Raw genomic sequence first — 19,706 nt, 5'->3', positions numbered from 1 at the left:
AGCAAAGAAAATCCAGTATTTCTGGTCTGAGTTGGATAGAAATTGCTGCATGTTTCTGAGGTTAATGAGAGAGGAATTAAGCACATTCACACGTGGTATCTCTGAGCTGTTTCTCTAAGAGCTGTTAATGTAGGATAGAAGTAATAAACCAATAAATTAAAGGTTCTTAATTATCATTAGAAAATATTGCTATCTTTAAATGCAGATGCAAACTGGGAGAAAAAAAGTAAAGAACTTTCAGTTTTTAAATTAGCATGAATTAAGGAAAAACGCAACTCAGATTTTCTTTCTGTCAGTTTTTACTGGGGAAATGCTGAATATGCAGTGATTTTATTTTTTTTTTACATTAATAATAATAGGAAATGGTAGATAGTGGCATCTCAGCACAATTCTAATTTAATGAGAAACAATAAAATAGTTTTCCAAAGGGGCCTATTTAGGTCCAAGAAAGGGGGATATTAAATTTTCAGGATTTATTTTACTTTCGTTAAGGTATGCTGATGTGCATTTTCTATGGCTATATTCTATCTGCTGATCAGATCTTTTATAATTTCCTTACTTGGAAGAGAGCTGATACTCCTCAGACTGGATAATTTGGAAAAAGCATCAAGCAGATCACTTTTTTCTAATTGTGGTTGTGTTGATCCACATTGCCAAACATTTCCTTTGACTGCGTGCAAGACGATGTCATGAAAAGAAAGGAAAGCCAATTCTCAACCCTCTTGCACAAGTCTAGATCTTGTGGAATTCAGAAAAGGAGGAGAATGATAACCCAGGAAAACCCAGGGCAATATCACAGAAGCTTCTTCACACCTCTGCTAGAAAAATTCAAATGGAAAGTTCAGCACATCTTGCAAAGGGTCTGATAAAAAGAGAAATGGAGTCACTGTGAGGTGGATGAGTGTCTGCAGGGTAGATCTGAGACACATCCTTCTGCAAAGGAATCTTGCATGAGCTTGCCAAGACATAATTTGTCTCATACTGTAGTAAACTGATAATGTATTTTGAGGAACAATTCTTACAGAAGGAGCATCTGCATTGCCTTACAGGAGCAGTAGTTAGGCTTCTATTCTCCTTTTTGAGCTGGGCCTACAAATGTTTTTTATATATTTGTGTTCACATGTATATTCACCTATCTAATTGAATTACTTAAATTCTGCAGCTTAAATATAAAGCAAGAAATATCAAAGTGGAAATCTTTTCAGCATGTTTCTGCTAACAGAAGGTATTTTTCCAATAAGAAAGCATACAGTTATATACCCATTGTTTTTTTTTCTAGCCTTTTGATTTTGCTTGTTTGTTTGTTTGTGAAAACTAATTTGATGGGGACATTGTAGCCAGCTCTGGACCAAGGAAAAGTGTGGATTTTATCACTAATTCGATGAGAATGTATGTGTACCTGGAAGAGAATGGTGCTTCGCTATGACAATAAGGAAGCCAGATATCTGAATTAAAGAACAGTTACTCTATAGTGTAGATTTACAAACTTTATCTTGCACAGTGACTGGAGGCTTTGCTTTTTATCTTAGTGCACACAGTAAGCGCAAAGGAATCAGTTTCTAACCTCTGATGTTTCTTAGGCATGCAGAAATAACAGCGTACTTGACTAAGCCATAGATGCACAAATCTGCATCACGTAGCTAGTTAATTGAGGCGTGACTGCACGCTTTCCTCATGGGTTTTCTGATTTTAAGAATAGAAGATATAATAATACTGTTGACTGGAGGTGTAGGTTACTCAGTCTTCAATTAGTGAGGGAATCTAAGGGTATTTTCTTCAGTGATTCAGGAGGTGATCATGATTGTATCTTACATCCTTTGTAATTCCCCTTTGTACATTATTTTAGGCTAAAAAGCTTCAGGAAGCATATAGAAATTCCCCCCAAATATTGGACACATAACTATTAATACAATTATGTCAATATAGTCAAATATATAGCTTCATATCTAAACGTCATTACTATTATTTAGTATTTTAACACATAACCAGTACTGTGCTAGTTTCTGTAGCACTCCGCGTTTGTTTTCAGCCTTCTTATCCTGGAAATCTGCAATGTACAATTTCTTTGTGATGTGGTTAGATCCATATATTTAGAAGAAAATCATATGAGCCTAGAGATGGCAAAAGGCTCCAAGGCTTAAGACCCATGTTCTAATACCAGGAATGGCCCAGGCTTTGGGATTTCACCGTTATTATGCTCTTTTCACATGACAGTAATACTAAGTGGTTTTTTTCAAGTAATGTGTTTCTGTTATTTAACCGAGGTTTTACTTTGTTAGAAATTCCTCTTATTTACTTTCTTTACCTGATATCTTTGCATAAATTTGTTGTATCTTCCCCCTACTTAATAGCCTATCTCATATGGCAGGGGGGATGGGAGCTTTAATTCTTATCATCTGATCCCAAACATTAGTCACTGCAGTGCTCTGGGAAGGGTTTCAGGGTGCTCTGTTCAGTGCTGTACTGTTGCTGCTCTCTAATTAGGTTTCAAAGTATGTATTTCCCATAAGTGCAGCAGACTGGGGTAGCAGCATTTGGCCAGTTTTAGCTTAATAAATGAAATATTTCTTTCAGGAGCAGCAAGAATGATGATTTCCAGTTTTTTTTTTTGCTTTGTTTTCAGTGGTTCTGTTTGACATCAATCTCTTGAGACACCTTTTGGGGTAAATTTCAGTATGATCAAATTTCATTATTATCAAAAAAATAACATGTATTTGTATTTAAAGCACATAATTAAGTATTGGAATTCATATTTAAACCATCATTTTCAGTTTCCGTTTTCTGTAATGTCTCTTTAGTTCACATCATCTCTTTTTGTTCCAAAGGTCTATGTTAAAAAATGCTCTTTCTTCCGAAGGACACTTGCTGTATAATCCTTTGTTAGGATAACGGGACCATCTGGTCCCATCCATCTCTCTACAATTTGATGCTGGGTTAATTGCACCCTGTCAGCATGCATGATTGACACTATGTTTTCTCTCTTCACTAAGAGTAGTCTATTAACAATGCCGTTTGTCTGAATTCTAGGAGATCTTTTCACAGCTGCTTGTGTGGGACCATATACTCTTCCTAAGTTTTGCTATCAGCCATTGCAATGAAAATATATAAAAGGTAAATTAAAAATAGATATTCTCAAATTTGGTGGATAGGTGCAACTCAATGCATTCTTCTCTAAAATGGAATAAGCTGGTTTTGTATCAGTAAATTAGAGGGTTCATTATTTCTTTCACAGAACAAGAATGGGTATCTCAGTTCATCCTGTTGTTAGTGTATTGTCACTGCAGCATGCCATGAATTATCAGGCACAATTCCTCTGACTTCAACTGAGTTATATTAATTTATCCTAGCCCTAATCTGAACTAATGTTGTAAAATACTTAATACACAATAGTTCAGTTTCTCTGTAAACATAAGCAACTGCATAACAATCTAGGCAAATGCTTCATGCACCATATGTGATGTTGCCTTTCCCATTTTAGCAAATACTGCGACAGCTAGGTAAATCCTGGTCAGATGGTTACTCCATTTTAACATTTGAATCTCTGTGTGTTTTCCTTCATTTGAAAGAAAAGGATCCACATTGTTTCCTTGCAGCTTCATGTGAGCCTAACAATAAGGCCCAAGGTCTTTCACAGGAGTTCTCTGTTTTGCAGTAAGCATTCTCCTGCTCTCATGGTACTTGATTTACAGCACGTCCACAGGTGGATGACCAAGATTCACTGTTTGCTATTAAAAGAAATGGGGCAACTAATTCATAATTTTAAGGAAAGCCAGTGTAATAGCTCTATTAGTTTTACAGTTCAGTCTTCTCCAAGCTTCAATTTGTTCTAAGTCACTTGACTGAGAGAACTTCAGATTCCATAATCCTGATCTTTCATTGCTTTGCACTTTCTGTTGCCAATACACCCATGCCATAATGGTTTAACATTACAAGATAACATTTTGTATCCACTTACTACTTATTTTACATGTGTTGACATTAAGCTAAGGAAAATTGTGCGTCATTTTCCAATGCATATTTTCTATTCTGAAAATACTCCTGTACTAAGACTTCACTGCTTAAAACTTCTGCAGGGTTGCCACAAATAAAGTATATACAGGTAAAACAACAAGCTATGGTGAGCAAGGCATTACAAAATTTGAAAAAAAAAGGAATTTGGGAATTCTACACTGGACCACTTTTTGACTGGCAATGCCAGTTTCTCCAGCCCATCACTGTATTAGAATGTAATGCTTTCAAGGTTTGTTGAGAAATGTTGGGGTTTGGTTATCCTCCTGTCTGAAAGCTTATTAAGAGCAGACTTACCCCTCCTCACATCCAGGACAAATCCTGTGATCGCGCCCATCCGTCAGATATGCTGGGGTAGGTGGATATCTCTAACTATGGAGCTCGGGGAGATAGATGCTCTGTAGCTCTGTAATTATGCGTCCAGCTGAAATGTGGGATACACAAGTTCTTCCATTTGCACAAAATGATTCTTGAAGAAGTAACTCAATGATCTCATACATAATGTCTTTTTAAAACCACAATCTTGAACACATCCCAGCAGGTGCCCGAACACTTGTTAGCCCAAATGAGCTAACATTTGATATGGGGAAAGCGCTTTTTTTTTCCACAGAAGAGTGGCAGGAGGAAAAGGTGGGGTTTATCCTAATTCAGAATAGAAATTTTTCTTACTAACTCTACTTTTGATAATTTTCAATTTTCTTATTTGTTTATGCTATGATTCTCTTCTTCCATAACTTCAGCAAGCTATTTATAGATCTTCAAATCCCAGTTCTCTGGTACATGCAGTTGAAAAATACTTCCCTCTCTTCAGTGACTATTAGGCCTTTATATAACATATGTGCGTATCGCTTACTTGCTCTAAATTTGGTCTCACATACTCACACTATGAAAATGTTAATCTGTGAACCATTTCATAAAAATTCTTTCTGGTATTACTGGTGGTTATTATTATTTATATTTTGCGAGAACAGGAGGTAGGTCAGTGTCACTTTGTACCAGATGTTACAGATTTATGTGAAAAGCCCATCCCCTTCTCCAAAGACTGTTCAGTCAGGAGCTCTAGTTTTGATTGTCACATCCTAACTGACAAGCTAAGTGCTGTTCCCAATTGTACTGTAACTGAGGCTGGAATGGGGCTCTTTGTTTTCCCCTTAGATGTTGGATAACTGGCACATCTCCATGTGTGAGAAGATGTGAAGACTCTGCGATATTATCAAACATCATTTCTAAAGGAAATGACAATTCTTTTTGTTACTTTCATTGGTACTTTTACATGGCAGATGCTATAATTTAATGTAATTATATCTTTCACTGTTTTTTATTCTTCTATTGTATATATATTCATGCTTCCTCTGATGATAGTTTTCATTGCAGCTCCTGGTTTTCTTTGAGAGAAATTAACTGATTACCTTGCTGCACCTCAAGAGATATGACCCCCTAATATCCTTGCTGGATATTTTTCCATTTCAGGCTTCTCACTGATGAAGCAGTAAGATGCCCTAACCATTTCTATTCATACTAACTCTGTCCCCTACCATATTTTGCAATTGTCATGAGAATAGTAGTTCATTGAATTAATCTTGTTCCTAGTCATCAAATTATTATAACTTAGTTTCAGCAAATACAGTAGCTACTCAAAAAACACATTACTTTGTAGAGCTGGTTGAAATATTGTGCAGATACAGCAAATGCGACAAAATTTGCCACTTCACTGGGTTTGCAAAAGGGAGAAAAGGAGAAAGAAATCCCCCCCTTTTTTTTCTGCTGTAATATCACTAATTACCTCATTAGCAAAAGGCTATTCCATCAACAAAAATGTGCTTTTTGTACATTTTACGCAAGTGACCTTGAAAGTTATATATGAAACAGAGGGTTTGTTGCATTTTTTTTTCGGACCAAAAAAAAGCAAGGACCTGATGGATGATGTAAAAGATGGTGGAGAAGAAATAGTTCTAGCTTCAGAGGAGACAGGACCACTACACTCTGAGAAGCAGCAACACTGGCTATGCCTCTAGACCTTGGCTAAATTCTTCTTGTCTTTGTGTCCTTGGGCAAGTCTGTTCAGGCTCCTATACCCCTTCCTACTGCTTCCTACTCCCATTTTCTGCCTACCATGTTAAATTACATCAGGAGATCTTAGGGGCACAAAGCTGTCTTTTATTATCTTTTGTATCTTGCTTTGTAAAATTAATTTGAAGTGTCTGGTGGAGGCATTAGGTATGATAATGTGTGAAGTAACGTGATATTGCATAAGTCAAGGTATGTTGATTAATGCCAGTGAAGAACTGACCATCACCATGAATTTCTGTCTATAGGAAATACTCTCTTTCCTGATTTTTGTTGTATGATTGTGGAATACAATGTCAGATGCACTGGCAGCCTGCTAAGTAAAACATGGCTCACTACAATGTAACATGCATGAAGTTCTCCCATTTCCGCAGGCATTTCCAGTTCCTCTGCCTCCTGTTTTTGAGGCAGGATCATTTTCACTCATGTCCACCAGAACACACTTTTGAAGAACACACCTGTAAAAGATGTGATTATAATGTAATTCATACCTACCTGGAAGAAAATAAATGAATCTTTATTTTATTACGGCACATATTGTAGTACTAGAATCTGTGAAAAGCAGCAGATGAGTTAAAGACTAAGATTGTAACTGTGCATGTTTCTGCAGTACAATTGAGAATATAGTTACCTGCCACTGTGGATACATCCTGAATACCTGGTAGATTACAAAATTAATAATCTGCTGACTTAGTTCTTTTCATTTTGTCCCTCTGCAGCTTGAACAGATTCCATTCTTGAAATCATGAGCCATGTACTGGCTGAATCCCAGTGACATACCTATATTATTTTGTCAGAAGTTAATATATTTGATCCTGTTTATGAAAAAAAAAAACAACAACCAAACCGCACATAGTGCTAGGCTAGTCTGTTGTATTCTTCCCAATTCCCATGTACAGAAAGAGTGTTTCTTTCTAGGAGTTGCAGTTGGGATGATTTTTAGGCAGGTGAGACAGAAATGGAAATTCTCTACATTTCTATGAACCAGTATAGGCCTACTGGCTAAGAATCTGAAATTAAAGCTCAGAAATCAGTTTCCTCAACCAGGAGATAAAATATGAAATATTATTGGATAATATGCTATTAAGTCTAATGTTACCCACCAAAATTCAGTGGGGTGTCTTAATTGTACTATGGGCAAAATCATGACTGCATTGAAATCAATGGTAAAACATGTTTCAAAGGCAGAACTCCACTGTTTCTGATACTGATGAAAATACTGCTTCAAAATCAAGCACTAAGAGAAAATAACTAGTCTCTTCATCTGCTTTGCAGGAGAACTGATCACCAGGACATTTAAGCTATAAAAAGAAGGGTATTTGCAGCCATAGTCAAATTAGTACTCTCTCAGAAAAGCTAATAGCAGTTCACTAAAATTCCTAATTTAAATCTATTTTATAAAATAATTTGCCTTTCTGAATTTTCCAATACAGATAAAACCCAGGGTTTATATTCTTCTCTTATCACTTTATACTAAACTTATGCGATCAAACTTTGTTCTTGCAAAGTCTAGACTTTCATCTTAGGGGCTCATGCTTCCCACTCTTTGTTGGCTCATGAGCTAGCTTTTCTCAGAGTAAACTGGAGGGGAGAGAGCATCTGAGGAAAGAATGATCAGCTTATGCTCAAATTTGGTCTCTACAGACCAGAGCAGGTTGACCCAGTTGTCTTGTGAATCTGAATTAAATCAGAGCTAACAGAACCAGAGGAGAGGTGGCCGGTTACTAGTGGGGAAATTCAGACTACTTCTGTCAGTGCTAATGAAGATACTCTAAGCATGCTGCAGTGGAAAGCCCCAGCTTTCAATTTGTTGTTGCTTCTGCATACGAAGGTTTAAAAAGCAATCAAGTAGCAGGGATTCTTCCTGGTTGTCTCAGCTCCCTGAACAAGTATGAGGTGCCCCTACCTGTGCTTTCTTTCCTACTCAAAGGCAAAATGGGCTTTTAAGTCATGGAAACCAAATGAAGCAATATAGCAGTGAGGAAGAGTGTAGAGTAAAATATAGCTTATGGGATCATGCATTCCTACACTAAAAAATTCTGTGTAAGAGTGTTTAGTAATAGATGCAGCTTGTAACAACATGGATTTGTTTGGGTTTTTTGTGTTCCCAAGTCCAGAGACTGTGAGGTTTCACTTTTCAAGAAGCAGTCATTTTTACAGTGCACTTTCGTACTGTCAGAGTTGCTGGGGAAGAAATTCAGTCAGCCATTAAAAGGTGGGAAAGCATCCTGCTGTTATGTATATGAGAGCAGGGCTTTGTCTTGTCACATGTCAGATACGCAGCAGTAGAGGGAGAGAAAATCGTATTGGTATGTGATGGAGTTTGCAAGATGTCCTCCAAACCTTAATTATTGGAATGTGTCCTGGGATAAGTGATGCTGTCATTGAACCCTGATTAGTTCAGAGGCAGGGTGGATGCAAGAGGGAGGAAACATAATGTCAGACTGGTTAATTAGCAAGCAAGTAAGAGCAACCCAAATTGTACAATCTGATGAGCAATTTGTCACCCACTCATTTTAAATGAGAAATGTGGTATCGCTTTGCATTTCTTTTATATTTTCCATTTTGAATTAAGTTTGTGACTTCTCTGTGGGGTAAGCAAGTGTCAGTGAGTTTACTACTAGGTGAGATAAACTCAGGGCTAAGCGACTTGTCCAGAGGTTACACATCAGGATCACTGGTGAAAAACCTACCAGCCACATACTCTAACCTGGTTTAGAAATAAGGAAATATGGTGCTGAAAAATTAGAGAGATGGAGAAGAATGTAAACTTCAAGGTCAGAATATTTTGTCTGTTGATTATACTGTCCTCAGCATGCTCACGGTTTCAGTTCATTTATCATTCCTAGTGGGCATACAAATTTTTAGAACATGAGTTTGGGGTAAATATAATTTGTGCTATTTTGGTTATACAAAAGCTACTGAAAGCTGATTTAAACTAGCAAGTGGGAGTCTCTATCTGCACACAGATATTCTTCAGTGACATGGTGCTGCCAAGTGGCTTCTCCACCTCCCTTTCACTTGCAAAGGGGAAACCAGCACTGATGCACTGCTGCACTGCACAGTCTTGGAGGGTCAAGAACAACCACACAGAGCTCAGAGCAATTTTATTACTGCAGGGACTAGGCTTGATCAAAATCAGAGAAAACCCAAGCATTCTTTCTTCCGCCTTTAGATTCCTGGGCTGCATCTCTGACATGGCTTAGGACTGTTTGTGAATGTTGAACTTCTAATATACTTGTGAGCCGTTCTTCCTGACATTAATTATTTGAATGATTCTTGATACTAGTTATTTGAGCATTTCAGGAAAGCAAACCTAGCTCTCAGAAGACTGCTATTTCTTTGTAAACGCTCAGTAAACATTACCCTTTAAAATGAAGAAGGGTAATCATCCAAACATGTAACTTGGAAGGTGTTCAGCCAAAAAAAGCAGCAAAATCATTTGCTATTGTTCTTTCACAACGGGAAGATTTTTTTTAGCCTTTGAAAAGTACAGAGTGCTTTAGCATTTCCTGGATCACTTTTGAAGACTTGCAGCTTCTGAAGGAGTCCTTGAGTGATCTTACGAACAAGCAGTGCTTTAAAGCATCATATCAAGCTTTTATAATAATGTCTTCAAGATGTCTATCATTTAAAGTCTGAAGAAGGGCTTGTCTCTCTGAAGGCTTGTCTGTCTTTTGCCACTCTAATCAGTTGATCTAATAAAAGGCATTACCTCCACATACAAAATGCATATTTCTCGTATCTTTGGAGCATCACAACCACATTATTACAGTTACAACCATAATAGGTGCATATGAGCATGAATAACTGTTTCCAGAAAGTGATAAAAATGACCAGTTCAAGGATTTCTCTATTTAAAGAAGGGGTGGGGGAGGAAAGCTTTTAATTCTCAACCAATATATGACTTCAGAGTAAAGATTTCTCATAATAAGTCCCCTGCTGTTATTACAGGATTCAAGAATTGTGAACTCTCCTGAACATTCCTGCTTTGTCCTTGTGGTACCTAAGTTTGCTGCTCTTTGTCATTTATTGATGCTTCTTATTGATAAGTATTTTACAGCCCTGAGTTTCTAGCAGGTGCTTTGGGGGTCTTCTGGGTTAAAGATCTGCTATGGATGCCTGTGGTTCTTGACCTTTGATAGTCCCTTCCTTACTGTATCAGTATAACTTGAGACGACATCTGGGCACGGAGGGAAATTTAGGAAGACCCTCTTTGTATTTATAGAGCTTTAGAGACTTACATAATCAGAGCTCCTGCATGAACTCATCTGAACCCAAAAAACAGCATTCAGTGTTGTAGGGATCTTGGCAAATAGGCTGCTGTAACATTTTCTGTACGTGTTCCAGTGGGGAAAATAGCTCCCCACGACCTCTTGTTCTCCAGCATAGTAATGGCATGCAGAGTATCTTGTGAGCGATTTATAAGTCACAGGGTAAACTTTGGTTTTCCTTCCATAATTTTAACCTGGTGCCGTACACAAAATGATTGCCTGTCTAATATGATGATAGGCCAAGCTCTGCACATGCATGGAATGTAAGCAACATTACAACAGTAATCTGAAATATGAGAAATGGCCGAATTAAAAAATTTATATACATAAGATGAGGGAGAGGGGAAGAAGCTTATTTCACTAAATCATCCTAAGTCTCTTTGTTTTATCTTATATCCTCCAACAGACTCTGCCCCCAGTGCCAGATTAATTTGATAGTGGAACAAGTAACATTTATTATGTAAAATTTTGGGTTAGATTTCAGGTACTGAAAGCAAGATGTTGCAAGTGAAATCAAGGTGAACTTAATCATCACAAAGATGGTTGAAAGTTGAGTCATAACCATTAGGTTCTCAAGTAGTAAACCTGAGTTTTGAGGGGGTCTAATGCTGCTCTCCATTTCAAATTTAAATTTAGGCTGGATAAATAGGTCTCTAGGTTGCCTGTCCCCAAGAAAGCCCCACTGGACTGTTCCCTCACTTGGTCTGTGATGTTAATGGAAGCTGTGGAAGTCTGGCAGGTGGTTAAACATGTTGTGCCTCAGATATTAGTTCTGCAGCAATCCTGCTATGTTGAACATGGGCTATTTAGCATTCCATGCAATTGGCTTTATTTTTGAAGACAGAAAATATAGCATGGTCAGATTTAACCTGATACAATGCTGCACAATTGCTTCTGATTGTTTTAAGTCATTTCAAGTCAGTTACTTATTATCATTTTGGTTAACAAATATTGACACATCAGTATTCCACCCAGGGCTGAACTGACATGAGCATATAAATACGATGCTAAGCAAGCTGGCAAGTACCTTTTGTTCACAGCTACTCAAATTAAAGACAGGTACTTTGGTGTGTCTTCAACCAGAAACAAACTGTGAAAATTCATTTCCCAGTGCTATTTGGGTGTTTTTGTAACTCACTATGATCACACTGCGCATGCAGATACAAGTTAAAAATAAGCTTTTCAACTCTTGCCTGTTTACACAATATTAGAAGCACTTTATAAAAGTGGATGTTAATTAATGCACTATTTTAATGGCATTCCTATGAATTCAAGAGTACATTCTGGAGAGACTTTCAAATATCATTTACTTTCAAAACAATTGGGATTAACATGATCAAAATAATTCAAAAATTATTATTTTATTTCCCCTACCTTTACTATGACATTGGTTGTTTAGATGTCTCAAACATACAGAAAAGAAAAAAAAAAATCCCTCTTTATTTCAGTCTACTAATTTTCAAAGAGAGCTGAGTAAGCATTAAGTTTTCAGAGATGTTAGGTATATATTTGTGCTCATGAAAAAAGTAGTTATATATATTATTTTTTATTTAAGATATCTTGCTTGCACCAAGCTATCAGTCGAGTAAACTCACACAGTCATAGGTACTTAACTGTGAAGTTAACAAATGTTAAGCACAGAAGTGCTTACTAAGATGTTCTCTACAGAGATGCGCTTTTTGATACTTCTACCTAAAATATTCAGGAGATATAAATGTTTTCAGAGGAATTCCTTGAAGTTGTGGAAATTATTTGTTATGCAAACTATGGTGCGAACTTTCCCTATTTAGCTTGTTATTTTATAGGACTGAGTGGAGAGCTCTCCAGTGTGAAGTGTTAAATTATGATCTGCAGAATAACAGGACCATACGCTGCTCAGAACAGTGAAAATGTAGGGCTCCACCATATGCCGTGTCTAAGGGAAGGGTGGAAGCGCAGCTTCATGCTGTCTTAAACCCAACCTTAGGACAGTCACTGAATTCTCCCCAGTGCTGTATGCCTTTGGCTCAGGTCTTCGTGCTCTCAATTCCAGTGCAAACCAAGAGCAGGTGTAATGGGGTAATTTGCTCAGGCTTTTGGAGAAAGTCCTGTAGTTGCTCAGGGGAGTGAGTCGGTTGAATTGTTTCTTGCTGCTAATAGAAACAACTTGTTTAGAATAAAAAATGACCTTAAATTCACCTGAGCTTGTCATCTGTGTTAAATACATTTCTGTATTTTTCTGTACTCATCGTTTCTGGATTGGGCAGAAACCAAAATGCCAAAATACTTAGAATTTATTTGTGTTTGTGGTCATCCTCTTGCCAGAGCACACTAGAAATGTTAACAGTGATGTCTTTTCTCACAAGATTTTTTGACTCTTATATGAAGAAAAACTTTCAGATAAGCAGCCATGCTCTTGGGACCGCATCTGAACAGGCTGCACAACCAGACATAAGCTGTGATCTAAACAATTGCTTCACTATGTAAAGTTTAGATCTTGAACTGAGCCTACAGCTTCCATCTCTATTAGCAACAACAGACTGGAACCAAAATCCTTTACCCAAATGTCTTTGAACTTCTGGAGGGTTACAGGCAGATGAGATTACAGGCTTCTTGGCTTGGACCCACCTCTCTTTTTTACTATTATTATTTTTAGGGGCCATTTTCAATGTGTTTAGTCAATACCAGAGGGACAGCCCCACTCTATAACAACTTCTGATAGTTTTCTCTAGGTTTAAAGGACATGTGGCCAATGTTTATTTGGCTTAGGAAAATGGAATCTCAAAACTGTGCATCAAGGGCAAGGAACAGCAAACATTTCTGCTTCCACATCTATCTGAAACACAAGGAGAATATCTTGTCCAAACAAGCAAATGAACTTTCCTTTTTACAAAAGCATAGGAAATGCTTCCTTTATCAGATGTCTGTTAACTAGAAAAGGAGGTATGGCTTTCCAGTTTCCCTTTGACTCCTTAAAGTGGAACAGAAGTCTGTAAGAGAAATTTTTATCCAGCCCATGTAGTTGTCAAGGAGGGGAAGGGGACATGTCAGATGAAGTAAATACAAAGGGTGAAGCAGCTGAGTTGAAAGTTGTCATGAAATGGTGTGCTCGGTGCAAAAATGATTGCAAATGCAGAGACAATAAAACTTGAAATGTTAAGGTCCAGCACGGTTACACATCTGAGTTTCCATTTATTATGGTTCACTATTTTAAAAAGGATCCTGAGTCATAAACATGGCTGCCAGGAGGTCCACCTGGGTCCCATGAAAAAGATAATAAATACCCCTCCCCCGAATTTCTTCTGTCATATTACAGATATTGCAGTGATTGCTTTGGGGCTTTCAACCAGGGCCCTAGGAACTGTGTCCCCTGTGCTTTCCTCTCTCCATAAGTCGTGGTTATAAACCATTTTCCTCTGTGCTCTGTATCAGAAAGCATCTGCATTTTATTATATTTCATCTTTGTGCCAAGAAAGGAATATGTTTTGGAACTTCCGAGCACCATCATATAATTTTCATTAATAAAAGGAGGAGGGAAGTACCATCATCCAGCACTTGAAATGACCTTAAAAGGGGACCCATGCGAAACTGTGCAGAAAAAAAAGATCTGGAGTAGCAGTGCCGAGGTTGTCTGTTGTGGAAGGTCTTTGATGTTACACTAATAATGAACAATCAGTGCCAAAGTTTTGATATTAAAAAAATTAAGGGAAAAAAATAAAAAGAAAGATTATACTGATTACTCATAGAACATAGAATACTGATATCCTGTTGTAGCCGTATATCAGCTCAGCTTAAATATGTTCAGGAGTACAACTAAAACAAGGCACGGCTGTCTGCTTTTTAAAACCTAGCAGGAGAAAGCAAAGCCTTTACATCACTTTTTATTATCATTTATTTCTAGAATAGTCTATACCAGGATTTTCCATTGTCAGTAAAGAGAAGGTTGAACCAGACTCTTCTTTTTTTTGGCAAAAATAGCTGTGCAGCCACAAATTCAAGGAATTCCCTGTCCTTTCATGGATCTTGGCAAAGTATTAACAACAGCTTGCTCTCTCCTCATCCTTCCATTTGTTTTTTGTAGTAGGGTAAAGTATATCAAGGTGTGCTGGCAAGTACCTGCAGCCTGTGTGGAGTAGGTGTTCTCTCAAGTGACAGAGCTCAATGTCATTGGAAAAGCTGTTGCGATGCACAAGTCAGCCCAGCTAGTCCTCCCTGTCCTGCTCTCCGGTGACATTTATTTTCTCCATGAATTTAGGAGCTCATTTAATCAACCTCAGTTTCCCAATGTGTAAAATGAAAAAACACTATTGGTCTTCATGAGACCGTAATGAGGGCAGAAAGGTCAATCGGAGCTCTAAGCTGAGAAGTGCTTTGCCAAGTGTAAAGTATTTCTGACATGGACTTTCCTGTGAAGTTCTGGAGCTGATATTTCAGCTTTTATTTTCATTTTGCCCAGGTCTAAATTGTTATCTTGAAAATGCACAATAGCAAATTTTTACAAACTTTAGCCAATCAGGATCAGCCCTCCCAGATAATGTAAATACAATTAGTTGATTTAAAGCACATTTCATGTTATGCTTATCTGCTAAGTGTTTCGGTTATGGCGTTGATACAGAATGAGTCACTCATACATATTCCTCAAGGAAGAGCCAAAAGATGGAAGGAAAATACAGCCTGAGGAAAAAGTCTATAAAGATTTCTCGCTTTTCTAATCCCTTCTCTCTAATGTTTCTTTGTAAATTTGTCAGATGGGAATGAAATTGCCTCATAACTCTCCAGATGTGAAGAGCATCACTGCACAAAATTACGTACTTGTCAAAGCAAGGGGGAATTTATGTTGGTGTTCCTGAGATGCGATTTTATTCAGTCTATTTCCTTTGTGCACATCATAGCAGCTAGAAAGACAAAAACAACTAGTTTATGTATATCTTCTTTCTTTTCCCCCCTTTTTTTCCACCTCTGGTGAATTGTTTAGCTTCTACTTTTCCCTTTTGTTTTCTTATCCCTCCCTCCCCCTCCTTTTATCTACTGCTTATTGCTAGTGACAGTAAACTTCCATCCAACAATGCTGTGATGAGAGCAGCTATGATTCTACCAGCACCAGGCAGTTCAGACAAGTGCTACGGTAATTTTCCCTATGGAGCACAGAAGGTGTGGCTTCTCTCCTGGTTAGGAAAGATATTGGTTTAGAAACCTGCAACATTTCTTACAGGTAATCAACTTATTTGCATTATATTTTAGTATTTTAATTTAAACTTTGTTCATTTTCACTGCAAAGCTTCTGCAGTTAACCATTATGGTTAAACTTACTGAAAACTTCTTCAAGTAATACCCAAGTCCAGGGTTTTTGTGATATTTTGGACAATAGTTCTTGGTCTTTCTGCAGTATTTCTTCCTTTAGTTTAAAGCTCTGTTATTAAGTGATGTCTAAAGCATTAAGTACATAAACTCCTCTGCATTTCAGCTACTACTGGCCATGACCTTCTCAAGACATTTTAAAAAATTCAGCTTTTTAATCCTCCTATTTGTGTTTCTTCAAAATACCTGAGATGCTTTTAAAATCAGTGTTAATGGGGAAAAAGAAAAAGCCAACTAAAAAGAGATCTTCAAAGCATTATTCATGACGGATCTATTGACCTCTTCTAAGCAACTGGTTTGGCACATCTCGCTTAACAGGCGCTTTTAGGTACCTTCTCAAGGCACAAGATGAGGAGATACAGGTCTATGTATACTTCCTACCTCCTGTCCTAAGAACAGGCTAGGGCTTCCCCCTTCCCACATGCATCTGTGTATTTCCATCAGCTACCAAAGGAAGTCTAAATTACTAACTTAGCCTGGACATCTTTCAGGTGAGATGGATCTGAACACAGGTGCCCAGCCAGCTTGGTTTATTTTACTGCACGTCCCTCCCCTGGGCATGTGTTAGATCAGATGTCCCTCTAGCCATATTTTAGGAACAGACAAGCTCTGGTTTCATCTTACTTAAATATAGTTTGGCTCTTATGATCTGGCCATAGGTGAATCTTTCTATAACTGAAGATGGGCTTAAGCTATAAAAATCAAATGCCACCCCTTCTGTCTTTTACTTCTCCCTTTGGAAACTGGTATTCACTTCCCTACATATACGTAAAACCATCCATATTCTGAGAGTGTCAAAAGAGTGAACTTCAGTTTGCTCGCACACCAAGACATGTCGTGTGTTTACAAGTTAAAGAAATATTCTCAGGATGATGAATGTGGTGATACAAAAGTAGGTGATATGCTGAGGATGTCATCATTTTGCAAGGCAATGTTAGAGAAAAAATGACTTAACTGGATGTTCAAGTTTCCTGGGAGATGGACTGTGAGGTTATTCATTATCTAGCAAAACAGGCTCCTAATGTATGCTTCTAAGTGCTGTTTCAGTATAGAAAAATCATAGATATTAAAGCCCAACTTGGCTCTGCCCCTGCTAAGAAAGTATATGTAAAAATATATTTGAACTTGTTCTCAAACTGGTTTTATGCTTCAAAAACCTTCTTATAGAGTTCATCACCAATTCCTGTATGAAAAACACCTAGGAGAGGCTATAGGTAAGGCAAAGTCTGGACATACCCTCGTAATCAAACATCCTGTCCCTTTTTATATTACTAGGCTCTGCAGCTTTTTGTATGACCTTCCAGGTATTATTTTTATGCAGTGAAAACCAATCTCTCATTGTATACGATCTCCAAAAGTAAATACATGTTGTACTGTATAGAGTGATAAAAGGAAAGGTGGTGTCTGCCCCCTTCCTTACCACCACTAAGAAACACATTCAGGCTAGAACTAGCAGTGAAATAATTCACAGCTGAGAGCAGCCAATCATGGACTGTATACCAGGACAGAGATGCTTTATGCTACCTGTTGGACCAAAAATGAGTGTATTTCTTTTGCCTTCATCATGGTCTGGTCCTGTAAGTGTCTGTGTGTGAAATGGTCCTTGAAGTCAATGAGCCCTTAATGCTGTTGGTTAATATTAGATATCTGTCGGCATTTTACCATAGCGAGGGTGTAAAATACTGGCTTAGAACAATGAAGAAGAGTTCTTGGAGTCATCTCAATGACTTCTTAAAGCAGTTTTCCCTGCAGTATATGGGGTATAAAATTATCACAGTATTGATGGAGCTGGGAGGCTGATCTTAGCAGCCTCAATCAGGGGCCTGGAGATCCCTGCAAAAGGCAGCAAAGTAAATGCCAAGCCACATATTGTAAAGTAACAAGAAGAATTTTTATTATTGCTTTTTTTCCCTTTTGTATTTTCCTTACCATTTTGATCAGATGTACATTGTTTATAACCCCTAGTTTACTGGCCCCAAATATCATTACAACGCCTGCAGTATGATATATGTTAGATTGTTACCCTTTTAATGGATAAAAAAAGATTTAAGTACTTCATTCTGTTGCATTTTGACAGCTGTTAGCCATCATTTTTCCATTCACCTGCATTTAGCAATCCCATAAAGGGAGGCAATCTTAGAGCTAACAAGAGCTGGGCACTGCAAGGTGATAATTCTGTATCACTTTGGCCTATAAATACCTGACAGGCTTTGCGCTGAGTCAGCAGTCTGTAACAAAGTGGCAGCCATGCCCTTTTATCTGTGTGAGTGTTTCACAGCAATTGGACTATCAGCCCCTGCAGTGAAAATCCATAGTATCGATCCGGCTATTTCTCCACTGTAATTCTTTTGTAGGAAATCCCTGATGACAAATTTTATCTGCACCACTTTTTGATTGCTGGTTTGATGTAAGCGATCTCCAAGGGCAGAGTTAAGCTCCTGGCCGTTCCACATTATCAAGCACTAGCTTTATTTACTGAAACTACAGTTGTGGTCACCAATGAAAATAAAAAAGTGAGAGGGAGAAAGGAGGAGGTGGAGGAGGCTGAAAATTAAGAATAAAATAATATTTCAAAATACAGAAGTGAGGGGGGGAAGAAAACAGTTGCATCACCTACTTGACTGTTAAGTGTAAGTTATAAAACCATGTGCTGCATTTGGAAATACATAAATAGCAGAAAAATGTTTTGATAAAAAAGTCTACATGATATAGGGCTGTATCTCAAAAATGGAATGGTTTCAGACCTCATCCTCCAAGTTTTTGATCATGGAATGATCCTCCAGGTCCCCCTAGGACTGCCCTGCTGGGAAAGGGCTATGCACATCACTAAGAAAGAATTTGATTTAATTCTATTTTCAAGCTGATAAATATTCCTCCTGAGCTGCTTCACTTGTACTTACTGCAGTAAGTCTCAGGTCACATGAGGGCTTGCTGTTGTGCTAAGGCTTCAAATTTTTTCTGTAGTCTCGATGGATGTGGAGCTGGGTCTGTTCAGGCACATATTCAAGACCAGATGCTCATGAAAAGCTGCTATGTATAGACCTCTGGTTTAAATGTATTCGTAGTAGAAACCTGTATTAGTGATACCACCCTGTGGATTAGTTTGGGCTCTTTAGTCCACAAATGTAAATTGAAAATCCTACAAAAGGGAGTTCATACTTTTCCAGTCTACCTTAGCTGAGTAAGACTGAGAAACATCAGATATTACAGAATGCAGAAGCGCTGTTAATGTGAATTCAAAATTCATTCCACCTTTGATTTAAATGTAAGGTATTGTCTCAGCACTTATTACATATTATCATTTGACACCTGAAGTTTCTAATTTTTCACTTCCTGACAAGTGAACCCTTTAATCCTGTACCTTTAAGGAAGTTTTCTCACCATCAGTAGTTGTTGTAGTACATTGGTATTACTTAGTATGACTTTGCAGAGATGTTTTCTTCTTACCTAAGTAATGCAGCATGAAACAGTGAAATAGTGTCTTATGTTTTTATTTAAAACCCTGAGTCATTGACATATCTCAAACATGGCACGTACAGTGCAGAATTACTTAGGAAAATAGTCTACCTCCAGTCTGTTTTTTCACCCAAAACGTGTTAAGCACAAAACCAAAAATAGCTTGCATAGCAATGAGTTCTCCATCAAGAAAATATCTGTTTGTATAGCTGGACTCCTGCTATGTCACTCTGCTAAAATTCAGTTGCCTAGTAAACATATATCTTTGGATATATGGATATATATCTTTGGATATGTGTTTACTGAACAACATATATTGGATTAGGCATGAAGCCAGTTTAATTTCATGACTACACCTTTGAAAAATTGCCTGATTAATACTGAGAGGAATAATTGTATGTGAAGGGAATAGTAAACATTACCCACTAGAATGGATTTTCAGCAGATAATGTGAAGTACTTTGTCCATTCATAACTTCATGCCAAAGAAAGCTCTTTAATCATTTTCTTCAGCAATAGCTCAGATTAAATAAATACCAAGTAAGTATTGAGAATAATTGGGATT

The 19,706-nt window shown here is 37.7% G+C and overlaps 1 long non-coding RNA gene across 3 annotated transcripts in view; it reads left to right on the top strand.

Annotated features, from left to right (window-relative positions):
- LOC134161274 (uncharacterized) overlaps positions 1-19,706 on the top strand; it is a 206,723-nt gene that overhangs the window by 163,609 nt on the left and 23,408 nt on the right. For 2 of the 3 annotated variants that reach the window (XR_009963924.1, XR_009963919.1), the window contains exons 6-8: positions 3,028-3,111; positions 5,164-6,431; positions 6,483-6,837. The exons of the other annotated variant lie outside the window; for it this stretch is intronic. This is a non-coding gene — a long non-coding RNA (uncharacterized LOC134161274). Of the gene's footprint in view, positions 1-3,027; positions 3,112-5,163; positions 6,432-6,482; positions 6,838-19,706 lie in introns of those variants that run through there. 3 annotated transcript variants of the gene reach the window in all.

Source organism: Pezoporus occidentalis, unplaced genomic scaffold (genome assembly GCF_034315485.1).
Source record: "Pezoporus occidentalis ecotype Australia unplaced genomic scaffold, CSIRO_AGI_Poc_V1 ctg171, whole genome shotgun sequence".
NCBI lineage: Eukaryota > Metazoa > Chordata > Aves > Psittaciformes > Psittacidae > Pezoporus > Pezoporus occidentalis.
This window is presented reverse-complemented; position numbering and strand designations above follow the sequence as displayed.